Source organism: Belonocnema kinseyi, chromosome 9 (genome assembly GCF_010883055.1).
Source record: "Belonocnema kinseyi isolate 2016_QV_RU_SX_M_011 chromosome 9, B_treatae_v1, whole genome shotgun sequence".
Lineage (NCBI taxonomy): Eukaryota > Metazoa > Arthropoda > Insecta > Hymenoptera > Cynipidae > Belonocnema > Belonocnema kinseyi.
The window spans coordinates 1,208,546-1,224,942 of NC_046665.1; positions in this window are offsets into that span (position 1 = coordinate 1,208,546).

Sequence of the window (16,397 nt, forward strand, 5' to 3'; positions counted from 1 at the left end):
TAGGGACCCCGTTATCGGTCAGCGCCAATGCACCACAGCATTTTAGTCCAGATTCGTGGGGATGGAAACGCGCTAACCCTGGTAGTTTAGGTGGTCCTTTGAAAGATAAGGATTTCAAACCGGGGTCGAGAGATTCAACTCTCATTGATGACAGCCTTATGGCTTCATCTGATGAAGACCTTAACGACCCAGTTAAGATACCTTCATCGGCTAAATATGGTTTAGCTCAGGTGCCCAAAAAGCAGAAGCCCTTGATGTCCACATCATCATCGGCTCTAATTGGGTGGTGGGGTGCGGGCGTTGGACTAAATTCTTCTGCCGTAAAGACGCAAAGTGAATTGTGCGCTTTTCAGGAGATAGAAGACAAACACAATGGCGAGAACAGAGCTGCTGTTCTTGAAAAGACTCCTGCATTGGTCATCTCAGACGGGTGTATATCATACAGTAAGGACAAAATTTTTATGGGTAAATTCCATATTGCTCATTTTGTCTCAGCCGATGGTTCGATGATGTCTGAAACTAATAAAGAATTAATGAGTAATAATCTCTTCCGAGTTGAAGGTTTCTTAAGAAGTAATCCTAAATTAGGTGGAGTAGTAATCTTCACCCGAAACAATAGGTATATTTTTGCTTTGATTGTCAAAAAAAAGCATGATGATCAGCTTTTCTTGAATCACATATCTAGTTCAATTATTGCATTAAAAAATGCAATGAATACTCTTAATGTTAAGAGCTTGAAGATTTCAAAGAAGGGAAACCATCTGGATCAGATCTCTTGGCTCTCGATTGAGCAAATGTTTCTGCAGCATTTTGTCGGGTCTGAATCATTAGTTGTCATCTGCTCCGGTGAAATAATTATTCCACCACGTCATGAAAGAGATGACATAATCAAGGAATTTCACGAATCTGCTGTGAGTGGACATAAAGGTTCCTCCCAATGTTATTGAACGCTTAGATCTTAATATTGTTGAATTAATATGAAGGAATACGTTAGAAGAATCGTTGGTTCATGTACAATTTTTTTGAGAAATAAATTGGTTAGAAGAAAAACTCGTCAACCAATGTTGATAACTGATACTCCCAAAGAACCATTTGAAAAGATTCAAATTGATCTTGTAGGACCTCTTCCAGTTACTTCTAAGGGTAATACACATATTCTTACGATTTAATGTGTATTTTCAAAATATTGTGATGCAATACCTTTGAAGAATACTGATTCAGTCACTATAGCCAGAGCTTTAGTCGAAGAATTTGTTACGCGGTATGGTTGCCCGACGGTAATACAATCTGACGAGGGTACTAATTTGGTTAGTAAAGTAATCAAGTTTTTTTGCAAAATATTTAGAATTAAAAAGATCCAATCGTCTGCTTATCATCCGCGGAGTCTGGGATCTTTAGAAAGAAGTCATCGTACCCTGATTTAATATCTCAGAAGTTTCGAAAGAAAAGTTAACTGGGATAATTGAACTCGATTTGCAGTTTTCTCTTATTATGTGAATGCTTACGAGGCAACAGGCTTTGCTCCATTCACTCTAGTTTATGGTAGAGATGCTAATCCTCCAATTAGCCTCTCTCCCAATCCACCTGATAAGACGTATATGATGCATTTGCAGGAACTCTTTCTGAGGCTTGACAATGTGCACTCGCTGGCTCACGAAAGACTCCTAAAAGCCAAAAAAAGTATAAGAAATACTATGATAGGAAAGCTAATCCTAAGCACTTTAAGGCTGTGAGTTAGGTATATTTGGAAATCAATAAAAGGGAAAACAAAAAGTTTTCACCATATTATGATGGACCATATATTTTAGAGGAACTAATAGGTGAGCGTAACGATCTTATAAGGATTAGCCCTAAAAAGACTCAAATTGTCCATTTGGATAAGTTGAGACTTAGTTCATATACATGCATGGAAGATTAGGATTAAAATGACAAATTGATTTCGAGTTTTATCATTGTAAAATCGAAAAAACTTGAGAAATAAAAACTATTCTTTTAAGAGTAATTTTTAAATTAAGCCAATTTTGAAACCAATAAGAGTAGCGTATAATTTAAATATTAAATTTGAACACAAAAATAGTATGTGCATAACAATCATGATGAAATTAAAACATTTTAAATATGTAAATTAGATGAATAGGAACATTCGTCGAACCTTCGCTCAGTGGGAAAAAAGCACCTTTTCTGGACAAAAATCGACCAACAGTGCAATTCTTAACAGATTTTGATGTTTTTTTTAGAAATGACCGTAAGGCTTCCACTTATAACAAGTAACTGCGGATATTTTAGTTCGACTTAACGTAAATTAATTAAATAAGTAACTAAAAATAATTTCCAGTGGGTTTGAGTAACTACAAAAAGTGCTAATAATGTTATAAACAAATTAATTCACAAAAGTCATTTTTTCGTGATTCGCAATGATTAGCTATTTTTAACCAATAGCGTTTGTAGAAAGTATCACAGATAATGATGTGCGCTCACAATAAGTTAGGAATAGATAATAATTGCCAACTATTTAAACAATTTTTATAAATAAATGCACATCTTGACCATTTTTTCATGAGTCGCTCTGATTTTTTTGCGGAATCAACTTGAAATGTCTTACCAAAGACACCTTGCTGTAATATTTTTCATAGTGATCGAAAAGTGTTAATTATTTAAACAATGTTCATAAACAAATGCATATTTTGACCATTTTTTCATGTATAGGCTTGATTTTTTTGTGGAATCAATACGAAATGTCTTGCAAAACACTCTTTGCTATTATCTTTTTAATAGTGACAAAAATTGATAATTATTTAAACAATTTTTATAAACAATTGCACATTTTGACCATTTTTTCATGTATAGGCTTGAATTTTTTGCGGAATCAATTTAAAATGTCTTGCAAAAGAATCCCTGCTGTCATATTGTTTTTAGCCATTCGTGCTTCAATGAGTGAAAATCGAGCTCACTTATTGGAGATTGTGATACTCTCAGCCACTTTTGACTTATGTGGACCTGAAAAGGGCCGTTTTCAGATAGGCATTCGTGCTTCAGTAAGTAAGAATCGAGCTCACTCATTAAAGATTGTGATACTTTCAGCCATTGTTGACTCATGTCGCCCTGAAAAGGGCCGTTTTTAGGTAGGCATTTATGCTTTAGTAAGTAAGAATCGAGCTCACTCCTTGGAGATTGTCATGCTTTCAGCCATTTCTGACAGAGGTTTCGTCTTCCTGGATTTTACTTTTAAATAACTGCTTATCAAAGGGTCCAAATGGAGCAGAAGATGATGAAGAACATCTAGGTTCGTCATTGGTCTGTCAGACATTCTGCTGTTATTAGCTCTAACTGTTCTAAAGATCTTATTGTTTCCGTCTTGCTACTCTTCTGAATACCAATCAATTGGTAGCTCAAAAGATTGAATTATATCACTTCTGTGAATAAGCAGCTTATGTACTGATGGTGGAATTTTATACCAAGGATAAAGATTTACTCAAAGATCAGCGGTTTCCAAACAGTAAGTCTTCAATTTCGCACAATTAACTATCCTTCCGCACGTTATAACTTGTAATATATCGTAGAATCTGGTGATCAGATCTTGATCCAAACCGGTTATTTTAGCAACCGATTTAGCTTTTCCCAAAATGGAACGGGCAACATTTCCGGTATTTATTGTTCCATAACCCTGCTTCACGACATCAACGGTCAAACCCAGTTTGAATCTTAATTGTATCTGAATACGTTCCTTTCTTGATTTTTTCATTTTCTTTTCTTCCTTTTTTCTTGCGGAAAACTTTTTAAAATGCACATTGTAGGAAACATGTAACAAATATTCCAGAACACGAATCCAGACATGCAACGTCGAGAGACCAAATTTATAATGTGCCTCATTGCATGGAATTTTAGCTGCATATGGTAAGTTGTTAACATGTTTTGATCCAACTCCACAAATATTGCAGCGAGAAGATGCTTTCTGTCCAGTTAGAATATTACATACCTTTCCATCAATCATCATACACTTCAAGTCAAAGCTAATATCAAAACTCATTCCGCTGACACCAATGGCATAGGTACGAATTTTTTCCAGCAGCTTTATGTGATAGTTGTACTCTTTCTTTACAAGAGAATCAGTTTCATTAAGGAAATTAAATTTAATTGTCCTATAGAAATTGACAGATAAAGGTTTTTTGTTCGTCCAAATAATATCATCATCTTCTTTTAAATGAAGAAGGACGAAGGAAGTCAAAAAGAAAGATTTATCCGTGAAAAGGCTTTTGTGATAGATGATGTTTTCTTCACTCTCAGAATCACTGTTATAAGATTCATCGTTTGCATCCACATCATCACTATTCTTTGACCACTTTTGCCGTGTCATCTGATGCGCAGAACCACCGTTCATACCCCACTTTCCAAAGAGCACTAGTTTTTTATCAAAAAAGATTAGCGAGATCATCTTTTTCCATTTGCAACAAGATTCGCTTAACTGTATGACCCAGTAAACTTATGAAATGGACACTTACTCCTTAATTAGATGTTTCTATATGCTCACCGTTTCCTGGATAACAAGATTTTTTTGCTTCGGAGATTTTTAAATACGGCGGATATGAATCATTGCCAGTTATTTCTTCATTGTACTTTGTTAGCTTTTCGTATTTCCTCTTTGACAGACCTAAATCCACGTACATCGCTAAGATTCTTTGCAATTTATTCTCGTCATCATCTTCCTTACAAAACTGCGTCCCAGATTCGCAATCGAACTCGTTTTTCATCACTGAAAGTGCTTTGGATAATTCTTTCTTGCTATAATTAGAAGCAAGTTCTTGGACGCGCTTTTTCTTCGTCTTTTCGGATCCATCTTCAAATGATAATTGTGGTCTTCCTCTCTTTAGAACACATTAGTTAAACCTTTTGTTTGGATAAGTGGGCAAGGAAAAGGTACCTTGAACTCTGCTTCTAAGAATGCAGCATGATTTTGAACAAAGAATGCTTTTTTTCTACAGACACTTTTCCATTTTGTATTATACAAAGGCATAAAAGAGTCAACCAATTTTTTTCTTATAACCATTAACTGACTTTCATCAAGAGAAGACGTAGCATTAATATTATCTAAAACCAAATCTACTTTGTTACATTTTGAATGTGGATAGCTATTCCAAATGATGTCACAGAAGAGCTGATTTTTTATTCTGTACTCCATGTTAAAAAACACTTCAAAGGATTCCCTCAATATCTCTGTAGAAACACGCAGTCTATTTGTGAACGTCTTCCATGAAGCAAAATAAAACAAATGCAGAAAAACAAGTCAACAACGACTTTAAGTTGCTCCTGCTACATTCAACTGTTTTTAGGTATAGTTGATACCAAAAACAATTTATTTGTAGCTGCAGAAACTTCAAGTCGTACCTGATTTTGTTTGCTTCATTTTTTTTTATTTCAAGAAAGATTTATTTTTCCAGCAGTCTTTGCCAACACATTTTCAGTTCATTCTGCAAAAAAATCTAGCCTATTAAAAAAAATGGTAAAAATGTGCATTTGTTCATACATTTTTTAAAAATAATTACCAGTTTCTGTCACTATTAAAAATATGTTAGCAAAGAGTCTTTTGCAAGACATCTTGCATTGATTGCGCAAAAAAATCAGAGCTATTCATGAAAAAATGGTCAAAATGTGCATTTGTTTGTAAAAATTGTTTATATAATTGGCAATTATTATCTATTCCTAACTTATTGTAAGCGCACATCATTATCTGTGATACTTTATACAAAAGCTATGGGTTAAAATTAGCTAATCATTGCGAATCACGAAAAAAGGCTTTGGTAATTAATTTGTTTATAACATTATTAACAATTTTTGAAGTTACTCGAACCCACTGGAAATTATTTTTAATTACTTATTTAATTGATTTATGACTTTTGTAATGAATTTGAAAGTCTTAGAAAAAATGGTATCACGGAAAAGTTTAGCAGAAAAAAGTTGTAACGTTGTTCAATAAAAAATTTACGGTAAGTCGAATTAAAATATCCGCAGTTACTTGATATAACTGGAATCCTTACGGTAATTTAAAAAAAAACATCAAAATCCATTAAGAATTACACTGTCGGTCGGTTTTTGCCCAAAAAAGGTGCTTTTTCCCACTATGCGTCGGCTTTAGAAATCTTACTTCTTTTCTTCAAGGATATACCCGGTAACAAGCGTTGAATTCAGAAAAATTAAGAATTTATATTCCTATGAATACGCGATTTTTCCTCCGTCTAGAAATCCCTCAACGGCAACAGAAAAAGTGCCAATCCTATTCCTTTTAAGGGACTTAGTAAACTTTATCGAAAGCATTTATTTAACCTATTCTTCATTATTAAATCTTTTTATAACTTATAAATTCGAGAAATATTTAAATTTATATTTTTATAATTTATTTGAACGTCTTAAAAAATGCAACAAAGAAATCTATGCAAATGTGTGAATTTAAATAATTTTAACTCTAGAGACGCAGAGTTGAATTGGTGAGAATTAAAATTTCAAAATTTACATTCCACATGAAGGAATTAAAACAACTTATTGCACATATTTTGTGTACTTATTAGAAGGAATTAAGTAAAACCAAAATATGACCACTTCTGAGAAATGAAAAATATCTCTGTGAGGTGCGTTACCGGTACAATTAGACGGAATAAAATATATTGAAAACACGTTCTCTTTGGGAGAATAGAAAAATGTATGGCGGTCGCTATGAAAATAGAAGTGAATAAGTTTAGGAGGCATCTTATTTTTTTTATTAAGCGTCAATACGAAATTAAAACTCTTCACCATCGTGATAAAAAAATAAATAAAAACAAAAGGGTGAATATAGAATTTAAAAAAAGGTGAAATGTGAATTGTATACATAATTAGTTGCTTACCATTTTAATGCAATAATAATCTATCTGTACGCTCCTCGAATTGGTAGTAAAAATGCTATAAGTGCTACAGCTTAATTCCTTGGTTGGCCATTATCTCCAGACCTAGTTAACCTAAATTAAAAATTTTAAACTATTTAAAAACAAAGAAAAGTAATTATAAATTAATAATTTTTATTCAATATAATGCATACATCATTGAATACTTATCTGATAATGAAATTCCAGAATAAATTTAAATACTGCCAAAGATCCCTGGTCCTGGTAATTCTGGAAGAATTTTTTTTATTTATTAAATATATAATGAAAAAAATTTAATTGAACATTAAAATTATTTCATTTACTATTTTTACCACCTTCAATCTTAATAAATATGATCACTTAAATTAAATTATTAAATTTGAATTCAAAACGGTTTCACGGGTAATATAACCTTCAAATTAAAGATTTCTTCTGCACCAAATATAATCATTTTCACTTTGAAAAAGTAAATTGGTGAAAATAAAATTGAAATTTTTTTATATTTTGTAAATATTATTTGACCAATCTGTAGTGAAAATTCTTTTTTTAACACAAATAATTTTCAAAAAATGAGGGGAGTGAGGGCTTGAGCACGCCAGTCTCGGATTGAGGTTATGCACATCAAAACAATTATTTTTTTGAAAGAGAAAACAAAAAAAATATTAAAATTGAGAAGGAAACTAAATCAATTATTAAAAACAAAATTAATAATTTTGAGAGTTGGTAATTTAAATTTGTACCTGCAATTGATATTCCGAAAAGTTGAGTTCTTTCCCCTCACTACAGAACTGGTGAAGCTTGTCCAAATTGTCATTCCTATCGACTCTTTCATTGATTCTGGATCTCGAAAATTCTTTTTTTCTTTTATTTTATTTGTATAAAAGTGAAATGGTGTTGTGACTGTAAAAATAATTGAAACGATTCTCATCTCCCTTTTGGTATATTGTGCTCTAAATTATTTATCAGAGAGATTTCAAAATCTCTAGGATTCCATACCAGCACTGGAACTGCTTGTGCTTCCCAGACAAGTCCCAGACATCGTTCCTGAAGTTGATATTCCTGAAAATCAAAGAATATTTTATATTCCAGAAAATAACGATCTCTCTGAGGAAGTGACTAATTTATTATTAGGTGAAAGGTCACGAATCAGGCATGTATTTGGTTAGGTTTCGGTAGCCCAAGGTCATTAATGGGAAATGAGGACTCTCCGTTTCATCGGAATTTCAAACTGTTTTGCTCCTCGTCCTTATGAAGGGTGTGGGTCTGAGCCGTTTTTTAATTTTCCTGTCGGAAGATGCTGGATTTGCCTTCAGGTTATCCAGGAGTCAGGATGGTATCATGTGGGCTGGCATGCCTACAGGGTCCTCGAGATCGTTGTCAACCCCATGGACCTGTCAAGTTCCAGGTCGTAAATTATCAAACAGAACCATCCTTTGGAACTTTCTTTTGGGTCGAGGTGAACCAGGTGGAGGGCGTTCGAGACGTCATTCCCCTTTTTCCCTTGGAACGTCCGAGTGTTTGAAATTGTTTTCCTGGCTGTGTAGTGTTATTGATTTATATACAAAGTATTATTTTCTTAACAAAGAGGTTTCTTTCTCAGGCACAATTTTTATAGAAACACATGAGGATAAATTTAAAAGAAAAAGTTTTAAATTCAATGAAAGAGATAGTATAAAAAATATATGTATGAAACTACATTAAAATTTTATTTCTTTAACCTTATTTTAAATTTCGAATTAGTTTAAGATTTATCATTTTCTTTTCTCTTAATTTTAGTTTGCCGCATGAATGGTCCTTTTGAATTACTCACGGGAAACCCTAAGCATTTGAAAACTCGTAAATTAACCCTGTAGCAGCTTTTTAATTAAGCGGGAAGTTGTAACGATATAGAATTTCGGATTCTAGAGCCCTCAAAAAATATAAGTTTAGTTACACAAGGTGTACCTCGAAAGCTAGTATCGACTAGCTAGATCTCGATTCGATATATCGATTGCTCGATGTGTGTTCAAATTCAAATTAGAATTTGAAGTTCAACTTATAACTATAACTTAGAAATTATAGAATAAGAACAATTTAAAAGAAATATTCATAATTTTAATACTCTCTCTCTCTGTCCTGAAATACATCTGGTCACAGTTTGAACTCTGTACCGAAATTGTTTGGATATGTCAATGAACGAATTGGTCATATTGCATTGTAAATCTAATAGACGGAGCCATACGACCTAATTTCTTTTTTGTAAACTGATAGTTAAATTCAATAACGTCAGCGACTTAATCGGCTGAAAAGGAAAAGTGGGAAATTAGTCCGCTCAAAACAGAGTTTATAAAAAGGCGGGCACAACGGAAAAACGCCAGATTTTGTATCTCCGAAACTGCATATTTAATACTAAACCTGCGACACTTGATAGTGAATAATTGAGTTTTTTGGACTTAAAAACTTTGAATTGTGTTTGAACTTAGTCAATTCATTTGAATTGTTGTTAAATAATAAACTATTATAAATAAGATCAATTGTTAAACGCGAAGCGGGATGCCGCGGTATGAACATTTATAAACAAATGTGTTTTCTGACTTTAATACAGTGATGGTGGAAATTCATCTTCAATATATTGTGAATCATCAACTGTTAAATTAAGTGTTTTTCCTTCAAATAGGTTCCTTTAAATGGCTTTCGTTTCAACGAATCAACGGCAACGACAATCCCGATCAGATGTCCAATCAGAGAGCAGCGAATCGCTGCGCGATCACAAACGTGGTGACCAATGAGGTAAATTCAAGTAAGTTTGTCATTGGTTAAACGACGAAAATTATTCCCCTCGACCTGAGGCTGAGAAGGACGGCAGGACAAAAACCGAAATAAAAGGACATGTTCTTCCAAGGAAGGACGTCTGTTCACCCTGGTAACAATATGCAATTATTACATTCCTTATTTTCGGCTTACTCCTTCCAAAGATCTCCTACCTAGCCCTTCTTTCTACTTGTTTCTTCTTTCTACCTTCTTTCTACTCCGTTTTCTTACAATAAACAAAACCAACGGACTATAGGAAAGATATAGGATCCCTGGCGGACCAAAGGACCCGAATGGCCTTTTTTAAAAACAAAAAAAAACACCAAAATCAACTTTTAAATTGTTAAAATTCGGATTTTACGTTAAAATGTCCTATAGAAGTCACGAAATAATCGCAATAGTTTTTTTACAATGGTAAAAAGTTGAAAAAAATATAAGACGTATAACGCCTCTTGACTGCTACGCTTCAAGCGCATCATCTGTAAGTAGCAGTCAACAGACGTTAAAGATCTTATATATTTTTTAAACTTTTTACCTCTGTAAAAAAAAGTATTGCGATTACTCCATGTGTTTCCAATAGAAAATTTAACGTTGAATCCGAATTTCAATAGTTTAAAAGTTGATCTTGCTGTTTTTTTTTTTTTTTTTTTTGAGTTTTTTAAAAAGGAACCGAATGGGGACCAAATGCGTTCTTTACAGGTACTTTGTAGAGGCTCCATTCGGTTCCTTCGGTCTGCCAGGGATGTTTGGACTAGATTCTAGAACAATGACCTACAGGGTTTCCCGTGGGTTTTCCCCGATTCAAAACGAGGTATTTAAGCTTTAAATGTCGTTAAATAATTGGGCAGTGCCCAGTTGATCGCGGCCTACATGCTCGTCTTACCCTTTCCACTCGACTTATCCTCACGTGACTGACTTATAGCGCATCCGTTTATCCTGCACTGGTGTACTCCAAGAGCACTCGGATTAGTTTTTAACAAAATAATTAATTTTTGAACCAAAGTAAATGGAATGCTGGAATTTATAGATCAAAAATTTAGTTTTCAACCAAATAATTCATTTTTAACAAAGTAGTTCGACTGTTAAGTTGTAAAATTCATTAATTGTTTAATTTCCCATTACAGTTTAATATTAATTATTTAAATAGGCGGTGCTTTAATGATTTTTTTAACTATAACATGTTTTTATAATAAATACATCATAATAAATTATACCTAATTATTTTAATTTATTATTATTGTGTTTTTATCGATTTTTAAACGAAGGAACATATAATTTGTTTTAAACGTGTAAAAAGGGGTCCTTTTCAGGGATACAAGATATTATTAATCATATTCTATAAGTTTCTTTAATTTTCATTTTAATTTCAGTGTTTCACTTTGTAATAGACTAAACTAAACCACTATTGCTCATTAGGCCTAGGATATGGCTATCTGCTATTGCCATTAGGCAATATTTTGTTGAAAACTAATCTTATTATGTTGTATTTATTATAATAACATTTTATAGTTTAAAAAATCATGAAAACTAATGTCTACTTAAATAATTCGTTTAAAACTGTACTGGAAAATCAAACAATTAGTAAATTTTACAACTTAATAGTAGAACTACTTTGTTAAACATGAATTATTTTGTTGAAAACTAAAATTTTAATCTATAAATTTCATTTACTTTTGTTTAAAAAAGAATTATTTTGTTAAAAACTAATTTTTTAATCTGAAAATTCCACTATTCCATTTTTGTTAAAAACATATCTTTTCAAGTATAATTTTCCTATAGGAAATTGGGTTAAAATTCATATATTCTGTTGAATTGTCAACAGACGAATTTTCCACCAAATAAACTGATGCAGTTTCAACTATTCTACGAAAAAATCAATCATGCTAGCTAGCCAGGATCAAAACAGAAAATAAAATCTACCATAACTTATTCTACTTTTAATATTTTGATTGCAAGTTACATATCGTTGGAATCGCAAAAAAAACATACATTCCAAATATAATATTTTTAATTTGCTGATTGCAAAACTATAACATTTTTATATTTGGCATTTCATGCCTCATTAGGACAATGGGGTCCCACGCTGGCAAGGCTCGACACAGCGCTGTTGCTCAGTCAGGGACCTGAGAAGAAGTCGAGTGGAGGCATTTTCAATGTCACTCATAAATGAAGGACTGCCGTACAAAACAAGGTAAGCAACAAAAGCGGAATTTTCAGGAGTACGAAATAATATTCTGTAAAATCGAAATCACCATTTGACGATAAAAAAACTTTGGGCCTGAGATGAAGTGTTTCTAAATTAAAACAAGAACATGTACGAATAAAAAAATCCAGTTTCTAGAAACAGAATGTAGAAGTTTACAATTTCAAAGTGACAGGAGCATAAAACTGGAAAAGGCTCAGTTGCAAAGAAACGATAAAAAGTACAATTTTCAGAATAATTAAAAAATAAAATCTTGCTTTTGAAAGATTGAGTTACTAAATTGAGAAAAGATGATTTTGATTAGAAAAAGTTAACCAATTTCGAATTCTATGGGGTTTGAAAATAGTTTTTGGATATAGACTACAATCAATTTAGTAATTTTTAAAAATATTACAAACTTACTCCGGAGATATAGGGGAGCCAAATGGAAATAAAAAAGTGTTCATGCAAAAAAATTAATCCATTCCGGGAAAATAAAGAGTTTGTGTCGCGGTCTCGCTCGCACTGTAACATATGAGTTATCGCTAAAAGACGTATCAAGAGAAGAAAGGTATATGTTTATTTGTTAATGAATAATAATAATAATTTTAACAAATATTATTTCTGATGACACGGCAAAAAGTTAAGTGAAAAAACCCTTATAAACCCTTCGGAAAAATGTTATTTATCTAGTTCTGCACTGCAATCATTAAAAGGTACATAATCTTTCAAAATTTATAATCTGATGAATAAAAGTGTTCACAATTTAACAACTTTAAATACAACCCGTTTCAACATGAAAACATTACAAATTATATATAGTATGCGTCAACATAAAATAACAAACAAATTTCAGCTTTACAATTTGAAACGCCTAAAATTAAAAATAGAATAGTGTCGAAAATTGAACAATTCTGCAATTGTTTCATTTCAAATGTTAAAGCTTAATAGTTGAAAAAAAAACTGTTAAAAGGGGACTGATACTTGTGCGGGTAGAGAGGCACAGCGGGATGGGTTTAGATTTTCGCCCACAGCGCCGTCTGCATTTATCTTGACCTACTAATAATTCTATCCCCGCTCCGCATCCACTTGCCGCATCTGGTGTATAATATCTTGATACAGTACAAGTCAAATATCCTTCTAACTTCGGGGTGTAGGGGTGGGAAATTCCAGAATTTGCAGACTTATCGAATGCCCCCTCTAGTAGCAAGACTTAAGGTGCATGCATGCGTAAATCATGGGCGCAAATTATGACCAAAATAGCACACGTAGTGGGAGAACCACAATTAATGTCCGTGCCGTACGTGTGATGATGTTTTAAGGGGATTGTACACTTATCGGATGGCAAGTTATCGGACTTGTAATGTAATATATTATAATTGTACGATTCCTTTAGCTTTTAATAACTTTTCTTGATATCTTCGCTCATGGCATTTACTACATTTCAAATATACTTGATTATCGCGCGCTCACTTCTCCAATATGGCTGGTTGTGGTGGAGTTGCTTCTTATTGGTTAAATTTTTTTTTAGTTGCGTGTGTCTAGACCGTGTATTCTATAGCGCATTTGCTTATCCTGCACTGGTGTATTACAAAAGCACTCCGTTCGCTCCTTCTCACCTCTTCCTTCTCACTCCGACCCATGATCTAAGAATACACGGTCTAGCCACACGCAACTAAAAAAAAGTTAACTAATAGGAATCAAATCCACCACAGCTAGCCATATTGGAGAAGTGTGCGCGCGGGAATAAAATATATTTGAATTGTAGTAAATGCCATGAGCAATTTGTGCAATAGATAATATAAAACATTTGAAAATATGTAACTATAGTCATTGTAATGTAGAAGAAATACGAAGAAATATGGTTAACATAACCTTTCAATGCGCCTGAGGAATGTTGCCTTTTCACCAGTCTCCTGTCACCGAGAGTTGAAAATGGCCCATGTGTTAAAAACTGCCATGTGGCGGCGCTAGTAGTAAGTTTGTTCTAGTTGTTTTGACTGTTATGTGTCTTTTGTCATGTAGAGCCGTTAAAAAACTCTTTAAAATATATCAAGAAAACTGTTTATATAATTATTGTGAACATGACATAGTGGATTTTTCTAATAGTGTTTTTCTTTTTTTTTAGCGAATCATTTCCATTAATTATCGCTCTGGTATGAAAATACCCGAAGACCTCGAATAAAAGAGTTAGAAGCTTTTTAATAATTATAAAAGATCTGAGGAGAAATGGTTTCGGTTTTATTTTAAAAGAAGAATTTTAAGTTTTAAAGATTTTAAAATGTGGGTAAAAAGTGTATAGAAGACGTTGAGACGAATTTTTGTTTAATTTTTCAAGTCTTACAAATTTTGTAGGTAAACTGAATTTTGTCAGGATGTGAAAAAAGTTCTTGGAATTCATGGGAGATTTATAAATTTTTAAAAAGGGTTTGAAGGATTTTTAAGCAAATTCTTGCAATTTTGTCATATTACATAATTTTGGAAAAAATTTGAGTAAGTTTGAAAGATATTCAAAAGTTTTAAAACGGTTCAAAAATAAATAAAACTTGTAAAGTTTTTTTTCTGAATTTTGTAAAATTTCACGAAAATTAAAGGTATTTTTTCAGGTTCCAAGGAAAAATTAAAGTAACTTTTTATTTCGAGAAATTCATTCAAAGAAATTATTTAAAAAGATTTTAGAAAATTGAAAAAATGGTCAAAGAAGAAGCTGACAGATTTTAGGGCAATTTTATAAATCCTGCAGAATAAATAAAAAATGCAGAAAAAATTTGAATAATTGTCAGAAATTAGAAGCCTTAGAAGGTCTGACAAAATTAAAAAACAAGAAGAATTTTGCTTATATTCGTGTGGAAGTTTTAAATAATTTTTTATTTTGAGCAATGAAGTACAAGAGAAAATTTAAAAAGGTTTTTAAACATAACAAGTTATTTTCGAAAATTTCTAAAAATAGTTTAGAAGATTTTAAAGCAAAATGTTTTAATTTGGTAGGAATACAAAATAAAAACAAAAATCGGGTAAATTCAAGAAATATTTAGCAGAACTAAAAATAATTTTAAATGTTTTCGAGAGAATAAACAAATTTTCTTTAAATTGATGGGAAAATTTAGAAGAGAGTAAGGTAATTTTTTTAAATTTGGAAACATACAAATGTTGAATTCACGAAATCATAAATTGCTAAATCATAAATTAGCAACAACAAAAAATTGTGGAATTTTGAAATAAACGAAATGTTAAATTCTCATAAATATTTCTATTTCTGTAATTTAAGTTTGACGAAATTCAAAATTTTCGGAAATATTTAATAAATTATTAATTTATGATTTATTAAATTGTTTACCTTATTTATAATTCTATTAATTACTTATAAATTATTCATCAATTAAATATGTTGCAAAATTCTAAATTTCGGGAATTAAAACATTTGTCGGGAACTTAATAATTCGTTTATTTTAAAAGTCGGTCTTGAAGTCAGTCAATCTTAGTTTTGGATATATTGAAATTTGGGATTTTATTTTTTGTTAATTAAAAATCTTGTCGTTAATTGAAATTTTTAGAAAATTTTATAATTCGATAATAATATATATTTTCGGCATTTTTTTCATTCATTTGTGTATTAGTTATTTATTTTTTATTATTTTTTATAATTTATGAATATCTATGTCATTTTTTTAATTTGAATTCTGTCAATTTTGCCGCTTTTTCCTATATTAAATAAAATAATACGTAAGTAAATAAGAGTTATTTACTACTTGGCTCTACACTATGAAGAAAAAATGAGTTTAAAGTGTTATTCATATTTATTTTGTAATTTTTATGCAATTTTCCTATGGTACTGTATGGTTTTGTAGAACACAGAACAAAGTTACTACTAGCGCCGCCGCATGGCCCTTTCCAACTCTCGTCACACATTTTTTGCATTAGTCAGTACAGTGGAAGCACCCCCCTGTTTTTCACGCAAATGAAATGCAGTAACATCAACTTAAAAGAAAAAAATGATATTGTTTTATCTCTCAAAGCTGAAGTATATAAGTGTAAAATATCGATATGATAGCCTGTATTATAATAATATTCGTTTTTATAATTCGAATCTACATGCACATAAATGAGCACAAACAAACCTATTCGTATTCGTTGTTAGAATGTTCTTTTATTTACAAAAGCAAAATCAACTCTACCTTCGGTACTGCATCTTACGGACTCTAATATCCAAGAACCAATCCTCTGAAATTATGTTGGGCGCCAGGCTTTCCGTAGGGAAAATTCAGTCAATGGTAGAGGGGGTGGTCGATGGTAAAAGAAATTGAAAGAAATCCCTAAATCCAAATAAAACAAGTTCAGCTAAAATCTCAATATTACAAATAACAAGTTGTTTATTAACCTCAAATATACATTAATTCTCCTGGTGACACATTCGCTTGTTTGTCTAGTTGATAATCCTGTTCCACTATACCATAAAGTTTTCAAAACAAATTTTAACTCTCAAAAAAATGATCTAAATACAATTATATACATAACATAAACTAACTAATCTA